This window comes from Astatotilapia calliptera, chromosome 13, assembly GCF_964374335.1.
Source record: "Astatotilapia calliptera chromosome 13, fAstCal68.1, whole genome shotgun sequence".
NCBI classification, from domain to species: domain Eukaryota; kingdom Metazoa; phylum Chordata; class Actinopteri; order Cichliformes; family Cichlidae; genus Astatotilapia; species Astatotilapia calliptera.
Window position 1 is genome coordinate 1753086 of NC_137434.1, and position 12075 is coordinate 1765160.

The following is a 12075-nucleotide window of genomic DNA, read 5'->3' on the forward strand; positions in this document are numbered from 1 at the left end:
TTCGGTCGAGTTCCCCATTCAAATGCATGTAACAGTGAGAAACGCACTGTCTTGGCGAAAGAAAGCGTTTTTGTACAACTTCATATAAATAGCTGTAACTTTTGATAGAAGACTCAGACAAACATGTTTATGGCTTTATCTTATAGAACTCAAGGTCTACGTGCTGGGAAAACAGGTTTTGCAGCTGTTTGAGCTAAGATTTCCAAGTTATTCACATAATGAAAACCTATACTTTGTTTCGGTCGAGTTCCCCATTCAAAATGCATGTAACAGTGAGAAACGCACTGTCTTGGCGAAAGAAAACGTTTTTGTACAACTTCATAGAAATAGCTGTAACTTTTGATAGAAGACTCAGACAAACATGTTTATGGCCTTATATTATAGAACTCAAGGTCTCCGTGCTGGGAAAACAGGTTTTGCAGCTGTTTGAGCTAAGATTTCCAAGTTATTCACATAATGAAAACTTATACTTTGTTTCGGTCGAGTTCCCCATTCAAATGCATGTAACAGTGAGAAACGCACTGTCTTGGCGAAAGAAAGCGTTTTTGTACAACTTCATATAAATAGCTGTAACTTTTGATAGAAGACTCGGATACACATGTTTATGGCTTTATCTTATAGAACTCAAGGTCTCCGTGCTGGGCAAACAGGTTTTGCAGCTGTTTGAGCTAAGATTTCCAAGTTATTCACATAATGAAAACTTGTACTTTGTTTCGGTCGAGTTCCCCATTCAAATGCATGTAACAGTGAGAAACGCACTGTCTTGGCGAAAGAAAGCGTTTTTGTACAACTTCATATAAATAGCTGTAACTTTTGATAGAAGACTCAGACAAACATGTTTATGGCCTTGTATTATAGAACTCAAGGTCTCCGTGCTGGGAAAACAGGTTTTGCAGCTGTTTGAGCTAAGATTTCCAAGTTATTCACATAATGAAAACTTATACTTTGTTTCGGTCGAGTTCCCCATTCAAATGCATGTAAGAGTGAGAAACGCACTGTCTTGGCGAAAGAAAGCGTTTTTGTACAACTTCATATAAATAGCTGTAACTTTTGATAGAAGACTCGGATACACATGTTTATGGCTTTATCTTATAGAACTCAAGGTCTCCGTGCTGGGCAAACAGGTTTTGCAGCTGTTTGAGCTAAGATTTCCAAGTTATTCACATAATGAAAACTTGTACTTTGTTTCGGTCGAGTTCCCCATTCAAATGCATGTAACAGTGAGAAACGCACTGTCTTGGCGAAAGAAAGCGTTTTTGTACAACTTCATATAAATAGCTGTAACTTTTGATAGAAGACTCAGACAAACATGTTTATGGCTTTATCTTATAGAACTCAAGGTCTACGTGCTGGGAAAACAGGTTTTGCAGCTGTTTGAGCTAAGATTTCCAAGTTATTCACATAATGAAAACCTATACTTTGTTTCGGTCGAGTTCCCCATTCAAAATGCATGTAACAGTGAGAAATGCACTGTCTTGGCGAAAGAAAGCGTTTTTGTACAACTTCATATAAATAGCTGTAACTTTTGATAGAAGACTCAGACAAACATGTTTATGGCCTTATATTATAGAACTCAAGGTCTCCGTGCTGGGAAAACAGGTTTTGCAGCTGTTTGAGCTAAGATTTCCAAGTTATTCACATAATGAAAACTTATACTTTGTTTCGGTCGAGTTCCCCATTCAAATGCATGTAACAGTGAGAAACGCACTGTCTTGGCGAAAGAAAGCGTTTTTGTACAACTTCATAGAAATAGCTGTAACTTTTGATAGAAGACTCGGATACACATGTTTATGGCTTTATCTTATAGAACTCAAGGTCTCCGTGCTGGGCAAACAGGTTTTGCAGCTGTTTGAGCTAAGATTTCCAAGTTATTCACATAATGAAAACTTGTACTTTGTTTCGGTCGAGTTCCCCATTCAAATGCATGTAACAGTGAGAAACGCACTGTCTTGGCGAAAGAAAGCGTTTTTGTACAACTTCATATAAATAGCTGTAACTTTTGATAGAAGACTCAGACAAACATGTTTATGGCTTTATCTTATAGAACTCAAGGTCTACGTGCTGGGAAAACAGGTTTTGCAGCTGTTTGAGCTAAGATTTCCAAGTTATTCACATAATGAAAACCTATACTTTGTTTCGGTCGAGTTCCCCATTCAAAATGCATGTAACAGTGAGAAACGCACTGTCTTGGCGAAAGAAAGCGTTTTTGTACAACTTCATATAAATAGCTGTAACTTTTGATAGAAGACTCAGACAAACATGTTTATGGCCTTATATTATAGAACTCAAGGTCTCCGTGCTGGGAAAACAGGTTTTGCAGCTGTTTGAGCTAAGATTTCCAAGTTATTCACATAATGAAAACCTATACTTTGTTTCGGTCGAGTTCCCCATTCAAATGCATGTAACAGTGAGAAACGCACTGTCTTGGCGAAAGAAAGCGTTTTTGTACAACTTCATATAAATAGCTGTAACTTTTGATAGAAGACTCAGACAAACATGTTTATGGCTTTATCTTATAGAACTCAAGGTCTACGTGCTGGGAAAACAGGTTTTGCAGCTGTTTGAGCTAAGATTTCCAAGTTATTCACATAATGAAAACCTATACTTTGTTTCGGTCGAGTTCCCCATTCAAAATGCATGTAACAGTGAGAAACGCACTGTCTTGGCGAAAGAAAACGTTTTTGTACAACTTCATAGAAATAGCTGTAACTTTTGATAGAAGACTCAGACAAACATGTTTATGGCCTTATATTATAGAACTCAAGGTCTCCGTGCTGGTGTTAAGATTCAGTATTGAGGAAGGGTACAAGAGGTGATCGAAGAATAACCACACCGATCCGGCCGGGTGAAGTCAAACGATGATTTTAATGAACACACGTGTGGGAAGACAACTCTGTACGCAGACAGGAAGTAGTCTTCGACTTAATCAAAGCATGAACAGATATTTTATAGCATCAGGGTTTGTTTACTGACGCCCCTTCATGCGTCACCAGTACATTTTATACATAGATCAGATCAACATCATCATGACTTTTCACCTAGAAAATCATCTTCTATTTTCATGGCTAGCCCTTCCTGTCTACCTTTCAGTTCTTGTCTTGTTCCTCTTTCTTGCCGAGACACCAAGAAACGGTTCCTCTTTTACCAAGACAATTTTGCAGTTACAGCCAAACATAACTAACCTCTTCCTCTAAATAAATCTAATTTAAAGTGTGTGTGTGTGTGTGTGTGTGTGTTGACCTCACATGCTCTTTGTGTCACCTCTTCACCTACTGTCTGTGTCTCGTCCTCAAATGCTCTTTCTCAATTCACCTGTTGCACTTCTGACCTTTTACCAGACCAGAAGCTCACTGAGACTATGTGTATGTCTTCTACTAAATAAATGTTTTAATCAAGAACCTCTACTTAAACCTTAATATAAAATGACCTGATATAAGTGTTTTGTAAGCATGTATTGCGATTCCTTCTATGGCTCCAAGTCACTTGCACAATAGATTGTCCGAACATCGCGCCGAACAAAGCTTCCGACCCCCAATTAATTGACCGAGCTCCAACTCTTTAATAAGCACAGATATGCATTGTGTATAAAATAGTCATAACTGCTTAAGGCCTTCTTAAAGCTATCTGTTACATTGTTAAAGCCTCGTCTTAGCCTGCGGCTCAAAATAACTTCCTGCTTTCACTTCTGCATACAACTTCCTGTCAGCCTGCAACTCAGTCTTTCTGAAAGAGACACACACTGTTCTACCCCTGAATCAAGAACCTCCAGATTTTATTATTAATGCAATGGTAATGATGACAATTATTTAACTATAGCAGTAAAATAATTTCCTTTCTCGACACTCCCTCTTTTGACCTCTGGAACACCAGAGGTCACAATACATTGTGTCCTCACGCAGACCCTTCTCTGGTGGTCTCGAACCTCGAGATCTCCAGGATCCTCGCCCCTCCTGTGGTCGCCGAGATCTTCTGCAAAGGAAACAAAACACCTTTTCTTGCATCTCCCTAACTTATCCTATCTGGGACTCTTTAATCAAAAGCCTGATCCTAATTATCTTCTTAACTTATTGACTTGTATTTATGTATACTCTTCAACGTTACTCATCCCTTTAGAACTCTTTAAACCCTGCTTTCACGTCCAGTTGCTCGCTCTATTTTTCCCTTATCTGATCATCAACATCCTGTGCACAAATTGTCGCTGCTGCAAGTTCCTCCACTCTAAAAGAAAACAACCACTTTAATCAATTAAGTTTAAGCATATAAGCAATTACTCCTGTATACATTTCCTCATAGCTAAATGCTGCCTTGAAACAACTCCTATGTGTTAACTTCATTTTAACCTCACATTTCCTATGTTATAACCCATTTTGGTATAGCCTTTTTATTTCATTTTGCTCCTTTTAATGTAACCATACCTCCTAATTCTAGTTTATCAGACCTAACCAAAATATCTGCTTTCCTTCCTCTTTGGTCCTTCTTTAAGTTCAGTTAAAAGCTAAATGAATTTAAGGCCTTTTGCCTGGAATCAATACTGTCATGTGTGTTTCTTAACTCTGTGTCTGTAAGCGTGTGCAATCCTTCATGAACTCATATTATCCTCACAGTAGATTGGCTAATCATAGCGCTAGCCAAAGGCTCGTGACCCTCCAGAGACAAATTTGAGCCACAACTCCTTTAAAAGCACAAAATGCAATATGTATAAAAATCATTTCTATTTATAAGCTCCCCCTTTATCCTAAAAATACCTCCTATGTAATATCTGTATGTGTAAGCCTACATTATAACCACTTCTTCTAAAGATCAAAAATCAAAGCTGTTCTACCCCTTCAACCCTCACTAATTTTCCCTCTAAGATTTATTCACAGCTTTGAAAAACCGGCATTGTATCTTCTAAACAGGATTCAGTTCTGTCATGGTCCTGGGCCATTTTGGCCCAGTATTCTTGGTTCCTTGTATTTTCACTCCTTATTTAGGCCAGGTTTTCTGAGGTGTCCTGTTGTGGTGTTCCCTAAGTGTTTTTCCCTTTGTGACTCTTACCCCCTTGTGCCCCTCTGTGTATTTATGAGCTCTCGTCTCTCTTTGTATTTATTCCATGTTTCCCCCAGCCTGTTATGTCTATGTTCTCCCCGTACTTTCTCTGGGTGTATTTAAGTTGTGTCTTCTGTTATGGTAGTTGCTGGTTCGTCTGTGTTGTTTCCCCTCGGTCTCCCTGCGTCTCGTTTCTGGTTTGTGTTATTAGCTTACCCAGTTTAGGTTTCCGGTTTCTTGTTTTTCCACCAGTGCTGTTTTGTGCCCACCGTTGTAAATAAATATTCACCTGCACCAGAGCTGCCGCCTTTTGGGTCCTTTTCTACAACTCCACACGGCTTGCCTCGCAAACCGTGACAAGTTCACTTTTAATCCTTTAACCTTAACTTAAAATAACAGTTTCAGTTTTACCATATCCAAATGATCAAAAACCCAAAAGGTCCTAAAATGATCCTAAATTATTAAACAATTAAATTATTAAACCCTAAACCCCCCTTTATCTTGATACATTTCATGTGTCAAGATACTATACAAAACTTAAAACTGCTCAGTTTTCCCCACTCATGATCCAATCTATGTCATAAAAATAAACTTAAAACAGAACAGTTATCAGTCATGTGTTTCTACAATTAATGGTAACTGAGTTACATCAAAAAATATTTCCCCTTTAGCATTTGGCATTCTCCCAACAATATACTATAATCTCATAATCTAACCCCACCTAATAAAACAAAACAGAAATTTTCTCTGGTAAAAACAAATTGTTTATCCACATTTATTCATCCTCACCTTCATCCAGTCACACATTCACTCACATGCAGTCACACCATGTATTTGCTGATAGTGGAGCCTCCCGCACGATCAGATACTCCACCCTCAGCAAAATGAGCTCCGTCATTTTTTATTTTCCATAGGAAAATATTTCTTTATGCTTTTGGACTGAATTGACTCGCATAAAATCCTTTTTACAGGGACTTACGACCTGAATTGTCCCCAGGTAGCTCTCCTCAGCCAATTGTAATCTGGAAAGCCCCCTTATATTTGCTCTTCCCGAGAATTTTCAGCGCTGTTATTCACTGTTGCAGGCCTGCTTAAAACAGAAATGAAAAATAGAGCTGATTGTTAGCTCATAAAAACAAAACAAAATCACCTGACAGGTTTTCTTTAAGTGCACTGTTACAAAATAATGGGCCCAATTTTAGACATGTCCATGTTTCCTAAAACTCCCTCTATTTAAAACAAAAACACCAACAACAACCTACCTGACAGAATCAACCCATCACCACAACAACCTTAAACACACAAATCTTGCCACCACATAATTTCACCTCCTCAATACACCAAAAGTCTCATTAAAACCACTCAATTTGCACACAAAAATCACCCCCTTATACTCTTAAATTCAGCATAAGACCCCTTACGACATCATATAATCACTAAACTATAAATTCCCTACCCCAATCTGCACTTCTCGTCTCTGCTATGCTTCCTCTTCCTGAAAGTCACAGTCACACACACACTCCAGCTAATTTGCATACTGAGTCATCTCTCAAGAAGCTGTAACAACAGAAACATATGTTTAAACATTCCCAACTCATTAAATCATTTTATTTCTTCCAACAGTGATCACTAGTGTTGATCACTCAGTACGAGAGCACTCCTAAGTCACTCTTTTTTAAAACTACTTTAATCCCTTTTTCGTTTTCATAACTCCCTTTGTCATATGGCTTATTCTATTCCTCAATTACAAACTCAAATGTATTTTATTAAACATTCACACCCTTGTATCATTCATACAAAATAGCAAGCTGTTCTTCATTGCCTATGTTTGTGTTCTTAGCCAGGTTTAATCAGTGTCTATGCATTAAACTCCATGAACTTGTCTTGTCTTTATAAGTTTAATGCATTTCCTGTTTGTGTGTGTGAATTTGCATATGGTGCTTTTACAGTGTGTCAGACTCCTTCATAATTTTGCCTTTAAACAGTCAATTTTCTCCTCCCCAAATTTACTAACCCAAATTCTGATTTCCTACCTTAAATAGCAGCATTCCTTGTCCTCAGCCAGAAGGTAGGGCTCCACTTGCCACTTTCCACCTCCACCCTAGCCCAGCGGCCTTACCCGTCAGGTCCCGTCTTCTTACTGAAGCCGAGAGTAATCGTGACTGTGCCTGCCTTAGGTTGTCCCAGGGTTTCGAGGTGGGATCTTACCCGTCATGGGCTATCCAGCCTTCCATACTCGCCTGATACGGGGCCCAAGTGGGCAGGGGAGGGAACACACTGGCTCTGGGAATTAAAGGAATGTAAGCTGCTTCCTTCATTGCATCTTATATTAAACTATCTCTATAATAAGCTATCTCAATTCTGACTCCTTCCTAGAATAATTTCACATATGGCACTTTGTGTATGTGTGTTTTCTATTCATTAATGTAATTGTCAGTTATTTTCTCTCTTCATTTTACTTTATTTATCTGTTTGTTTGTAACGTTCTACTTTAGTTCTACTAAACCTTGATGTAAAAAACAATACTCCCTTATTTCACGCACACACTCTGCATTTTGCCTACGCACACACTTCTCTCTCAGACTTCCTCTGTTCACACATCACCTTATATGGGCATGCAAACTTCCTGTCACCCACACCATTTCCTGTTACACACACACCGCACGCAGCTGCTCAGAGCAGCTCAAGCTGCTTTGCTGTTTCTCCAGGCTAATCAAACTTATTTTTTATTTACAATCTACAAACCCTCTGTAATTCTACTAACTTTTGACCTAAAATGTAGCATCATTCACACAATGATTTCATAATCCTCTCACACACACCTTTTAAATAAACTAAACTCTTATAACATCACTCATGCCTCTCTCAAATTAAAAACACTTTCCTAAGAGTCTTTTAGACATGCTTGTCATAATCAAAAAAGCAAGTAAAAAACAAACAAACAAAAAATTGAAACCTCCATTAATTCTCACCGCACACACAAGAAATTGAAAAAATAAAACCCACCAGCAGCTAATGCTGGAGAACAGTTACTACTGAAAGTCATGTGTTAGTCTTAAGTATATACAGTGCACTCAATATATTTATATATCTACATCCAAACTCAGTCAATTACTATACATCCACTACGGCAACTCAAAACTTTATTTATAGTCCTCTAATAAACATAAATGGCATTTGAAACACACACTCAACAATGTTTGCAGCAGTATTTGTAAAACCAACTGTGGCTTAAACAGTTCACTGCTTACTCATTTGCATTTTCACTCACACACACCGTCTAAAAATAGCAGCAGCATTGCCTCAGACTCCTTTCACACAGAGATCTCTTATTACAAAGACGTCTTATATTTACAACTGCACAGATTTTAAACCTTTTAACACCTATCGAATTTCGACAAATTTAACATAACAGTTTAACCGATAAACTCCCTGAGTTTTTTGCGATCAATTAACCAGTATCAAGACTTTAACTGTTTCTGGCCTCATTTCTAAAATCCCTAACTCAATTTAAAAGCGTCAACCAACCCAAACTTTTTGAAGTTTTAGGTTAAAGTTACACGCCCGAAGTCCACTTCTCCTGTCCAAAAAAGCGCAGATACCGTTGCAAACGGTAAGGAGACTCTAACTCCTAGCTATTTTGGAGGTTCCCAAGTTCTCCCCGGTTGCCAACCGTACTAACCCTATTCGCCGATAGGTCAGGGCCAAGCGTCCTCGGCCAGGAGGGAGCATTACCTCCGAGAACTGCGCTTCCTAGCAGACTCGAACTGCCGTTCTAGAATAATTTATAATACTTTGAAACAACAATCAACACCCGAAACAAGTGTATAACTGAGGCAGGTGCAACCTAGTGGCCAATTTGACCGCTCAGGTCCACTCTTATGACCAAATTTGGACTCTAACCAACACAATAACCAATTCCCTACCGACTACTTGAGACTCTAACTCAATTTCTTTGGGACTTCAACCCAGTATTTAAACTTTTCCTGGCAGACTCTAACTGCTTTAGCAGACTTTACTGCTTTCATTTCTTCATTCTTCTTAGCAGAACTCTAACTGCTTCAACTCATGAGATTTTTCATCAAAATCAAAACAGACATCCACCAGTAACTTCAGTGAGTAGACTTAAATTTTATCATATCCAATTTGGCACACTTTGGAAATAATTCAACAGGTAGTGCCTTACCTTTTGGATAAGCCGGCTTATGCCCACTCACTTAGACCACTGGAATTCATGTCTGCCCGTCAGACCACCCAAGACCCCGGATTTCTCCGTCCAAACCTCCAACTCTCCCTCCTCAATAACCGGACGAAGCCCCCAAATGTTAAGATTCAGTATTGAGGAAGGGTACAAGAGGTGATCGAAGAATAACCACACCGATCCGGCCGGGTGAAGTCAAACGATGATTTTAATGAACACACGTGTGGGAAGACAACTCTGTACGCAGACAGGAAGTAGTCTTCGACTTAATCAAAGCATGAACAGATATTTTATAGCATCAGGGTTTGTTTACTGACGCCCCTTCATGCGTCACCAGTACATTTTATACATAGATCAGATCAACATCATCATGACTTTTCACCTAGAAAATCATCTTCTATTTTCATGGCTAGCCCTTCCTGTCTACCTTTCAGTTCTTGTCTTGTTCCTCTTTCTTGCCGAGACACCAAGAAACGGTTCCTCTTTTACCAAGACAATTTTGCAGTTACAGCCAAACATAACTAACCTCTTCCTCTAAATAAATCTAATTTAAAGTGTGTGTGTGTGTGTGTGTGTGTGTTGACCTCACATGCTCTTTGTGTCACCTCTTCACCTACTGTCTGTGTCTCGTCCTCAAATGCTCTTTCTCAATTCACCTGTTGCACTTCTGACCTTTTACCAGACCAGAAGCTCACTGAGACTATGTGTATGTCTTCTACTAAATAAATGTTTTAATCAAGAACCTCTACTTAAACCTTAATATAAAATGACCTGATATAAGTGTTTTGTAAGCATGTATTGCGATTCCTTCTATGGCTCCAAGTCACTTGCACAATAGATTGTCCGAACATCGCGCCGAACAAAGCTTCCGACCCCCAATTAATTGACCGAGCTCCAACTCTTTAATAAGCACAGATATGCATTGTGTATAAAATAGTCATAACTGCTTAAGGCCTTCTTAAAGCTATCTGTTACATTGTTAAAGCCTCGTCTTAGCCTGCGGCTCAAAATAACTTCCTGCTTTCACTTCTGCATACAACTTCCTGTCAGCCTGCAACTCAGTCTTTCTGAAAGAGACACACACTGTTCTACCCCTGAATCAAGAACCTCCAGATTTTATTATTAATGCAATGGTAATGATGACAATTATTTAACTATAGCAGTAAAATAATTTCCTTTCTCGACACTGGGAAAACAGGTTTTGCAGCTGTTTGAGCTAAGATTTCCAAGTTATTCACATAATGAAAACTTATACTTTGTTTCGGTCGAGTTCCCCATTCAAATGCATGTAACAGTGAGAAACGCACTGTCTTGGCGAAAGAAAGCGTTTTTGTACAACTTCATATAAATAGCTGTAACTTTTGATAGAAGACTCGGATACACATGTTTATGGCTTTATCTTATAGAACTCAAGGTCTCCGTGCTGGGCAAACAGGTTTTGCAGCTGTTTGAGCTAAGATTTCCAAGTTATTCACATAATGAAAACTTGTACTTTGTTTCGGTCGAGTTCCCCATTCAAATGCATGTAACAGTGAGAAACGCACTGTCTTGGCGAAAGAAAGCGTTTTTGTACAACTTCATATAAATAGCTGTAACTTTTGATAGAAGACTCAGACAAACATGTTTATGGCTTTATCTTATAGAACTCAAGGTCTACGTGCTGGGAAAACAGGTTTTGCAGCTGTTTGAGCTAAGATTTCCAAGTTATTCACATAATGAAAACCTATACTTTGTTTCGGTCGAGTTCCCCATTCAAAATGCATGTAACAGTGAGAAACGCACTGTCTTGGCGAAAGAAAGCGTTTTTGTACAACTTCATATAAATAGCTGTAACTTTTGATAGAAGACTCAGACAAACATGTTTATGGCCTTGTATTATAGAACTCAAGGTCTCCGTGCTGGGAAAACAGGTTTTGCAGCTGTTTGAGCTAAGATTTCCAAGTTATTCACATAATGAAAACTTATACTTTGTTTCGGTCGAGTTCCCCATTCAAATGCATGTAACAGTGAGAAACGCACTGTCTTGGCGAAAGAAAGCGTTTTTGTACAACTTCATATAAATAGCTGTAACTTTTGATAGAAGACTCAGACAAACATGTTTATGGCTTTATCTTATAGAACTCAAGGTCTACGTGCTGGGAAAACAGGTTTTGCAGCTGTTTGAGCTAAGATTTCCAAGTTATTCACATAATGAAAACCTATACTTTGTTTCGGTCGAGTTCCCCATTCAAAATGCATGTAACAGTGAGAAACGCACTGTCTTGGCGAAAGAAAGCGTTTTTGTACAACTTCATAGAAATAGCTGTAACTTTTGATAGAAGACTCAGACAAACATGTTTATGGCCTTATATTATAGAACTCAAGGTCTCCGTGCTGGGAAAACAGGTTTTGCAGCTGTTTGAGCTAAGATTTCCAAGTTATTCACATAATGAAAACTTATACTTTGTTTCGGTCGAGTTCCCCATTCAAATGCATGTAACAGTGAGAAACGCACTGTCTTGGCGAAAGAAAGCGTTTTTGTACAACTTCATAGAAATAGCTGTAACTTTTGATAGAAGACTCGGATACACATGTTTATGGCTTTATCTTATAGAACTCAAGGTCTCCGTGCTGGGAAAACAGGTTTTGCAGCTGTTTGAGCTAAGATTTCCAAGTTATTCACATAATGAAAACCTATACTTTGTTTCGGTCGAGTTCCCCATTCAAAATGCATGTAACAGTGAGAAACGCACTGTCTTGGCGAAAGAAAGCGTTTTTGTACAACTTCATAGAAATAGCTGTAACTTTTGATAGAAGACTCGGATACACATGTTTATGGCTTTATCTTATAGAACTCAAGGTCTACG

At 38.6% G+C, this 12075-nt stretch overlaps 1 long non-coding RNA gene across 1 annotated transcript; it reads right to left on the reverse strand.

The window, feature by feature from the left end:
* Positions 1–3535: 3535 nt before the first annotated feature.
* LOC145419634 (uncharacterized) lies at positions 3536–10409 on the reverse strand. The gene is made up of 2 exons (XR_013900944.1): positions 9215–10409; positions 3536–7311 (listed from the first exon to the last, which is right to left on the reverse strand). It is a non-coding gene; the product is annotated as an uncharacterized LOC145419634 (long non-coding RNA).
* Between the last annotated feature and the right edge of the window lie 1666 nt (positions 10410–12075).